Consider the following 2203-nt stretch of genomic DNA (forward strand, 5'->3'; position numbering starts at 1 on the left):
ACGGGAACAAGATTAAAAACTTCTTTGTGTAATCTAACAAAAAGGTGGAAAGTCTGTGGGACCTCAGTGCTAGACCTGATGTAACAATGCCACCTCATAGCAAAGCAGCACCTTCATCTTCCGTCCCCGCCTTACATCCACTCCAAAGGGCCATGGTAAACAATTTCAGTAAAGTTCAACTAGATGCTGAGTGCTGCAACAAGCAAGAAGCCTGCCAAGTATGCGAAACTCCTGTTCAGAGACTGACGCTTGGCAGGTGTTTTCATACCGTGCTCCCCAGACTATCTGTGTGGAGTAACTGCAGGTGGTCCAGGGAATTGTTTTCACTCTCCCAGTGCACAGCTGAAACAAGGAGGCAACGCTGCTTCCTAAGAAAGTTTTAATTGTCAGTCTTCAAGCACAGTCCCTTTGTATTCCTGCCAGAACTCTCATGTATGTCTGTGCTTGCTTGGGTAGCTGCATAGGAAATGAAGACTGTTAATGAGTTTCTTCTTTTGTCAGGTGTTTATTTGCTATACTTTCAAGTGTGATCAAATTTACCAATGACACAGAAATGGGAGTTCTGTAAATAAGCAGTACAATGACCTTAAATTAGTAAAGTATTGGAGGCTATGGACAGTGTGAAAGGGCTGGGGGGGTTGGAAAGGGGTGCTAATAAATACAGAATTCCAAGCTCCAGGAGAGGAAATAAAAGGCTTGGGTGCACAACAGGGTACAAACCCAAGGAGCTATAAGCACCATAGTAATGCTAGATTTACATGCGCTTTTGTGCTTAATTTTCTTCTTTTTCGTTTATCCAGACTCATGTACTTCCAAAGAGCAAAAAATCAGACAGACTACAGGTAAGTAGTTTGCACAGCAGTGTTTCTGTTTGAAGAGGTAGAAACACCATCACAAAAATTTAGAATCAATCTCTAGTTACTGTCTCAGTGCAAGCACTGGAAGTACAGTGGCATAAATAGATTGAGAACTTTATCTGAAATTAAATCCACATAATTAGTATGCTGGAAACAATACACTGGGATTTTTCTTTGCCTTTACCAGAATATTCAGGTCCCAAATCTACTGCAAAAACTTCCTGATGACTTTCCAGGACTTTGTGGAGTTGCTGTGGGTTTCACATTTAGCTGATTTCAGATTGCACTTTACTATGCAACATGTGCTTTTAGCCAGCTGGAACCCAGAGATGAGAATATATTTTCCTGTCACATTTTTTTTGTCTTCACCAGAGCAGCACATACTAAAAAAAGTACAGAGCATCATGTCATCTTTCCCTCACAACACATTCACAGTCCTTTCATAGGGTACCTTCCCAACCCTCTTCATTCTATCTAGTTCTTTTTTTGTTGGATTAATTTTATAGATTCATTTTCACTATATTTTTTTCCTCATCCTATTCCTTCTCGGTACTATTAATTCCCACTTCTCATTTCATTTTTTTCCCCTATGTCTTGTCAACTTAAAGAGAAATGCGGAAGTTCTGTGTATAATTTTCTCAGTGGAGGAGATTTTATCAGGCCGTTCTCTATTCTCATCAAGATCACTTTAATCTTTTCCAGGTGCTTGTTCTGCCAGTTGCTCTTTCTTCAGATGGTGATCTCAGAAAACTTGGAAGTGCTGCTCATTTTAGCTGACACAAGATTCAGTGCTTTTTGAGTTGTATCTATGCTCAACAATTCTTAATGTTTGAAATGGATAAAAGATATTTCCTGATGAATCATCAAATAAATTTAGCTTAAGATTTGCCAGAAAAATTCACATCTGGATTCTAACCATCCTTAGAAATTTTTAGCACCAAAATTGAATGCATAGTCTAAAATGCAAAACTCAACTAATTTCAGCCAGAGTCTGTTAATATGTACTGTCAAGGAATACATTCTCTTTGTTGTGTTGCTTCTCTTTTCTACCACCAGTTCTTTTCTCTTTTCTTCCAAACCCTGGAAGTCCTCATAGCTGCCAGCTACTAGACTTTCCTAGGTGGATCCTCTGTTGATCCCATTTTAATCTTTCCTGATTCTTACCCCAGGGAAGAAAGCAGTTTCATCTTTGAAGTCAGCTACCAAAGAAATATATTCAATAAAAGAACTGCAGGCACATCATATAGGTGCATCAGAGACCAGCTTTGAGCTCCACAGCTCTCTGTGTGGCATTCAGAAAACCAGAACTCAATGTTTGTCTTCTATGTTAAACATGGGGTAAAGGA

General features: G+C 39.3%; 1 long non-coding RNA gene across 1 annotated transcript; it reads left to right on the top strand.

Moving 5' to 3' along the window:
- Nucleotides 355-1895, top strand: LOC110393135. The gene is made up of 3 exons (XR_002434808.1): nt 355-501; nt 801-842; nt 1560-1895. It is a non-coding gene; the product is annotated as an uncharacterized LOC110393135 (long non-coding RNA).

This window comes from Numida meleagris, chromosome 2, assembly GCF_002078875.1.
Source record: "Numida meleagris isolate 19003 breed g44 Domestic line chromosome 2, NumMel1.0, whole genome shotgun sequence".
NCBI classification, from domain to species: Eukaryota; Metazoa; Chordata; class Aves; order Galliformes; family Numididae; genus Numida; species Numida meleagris.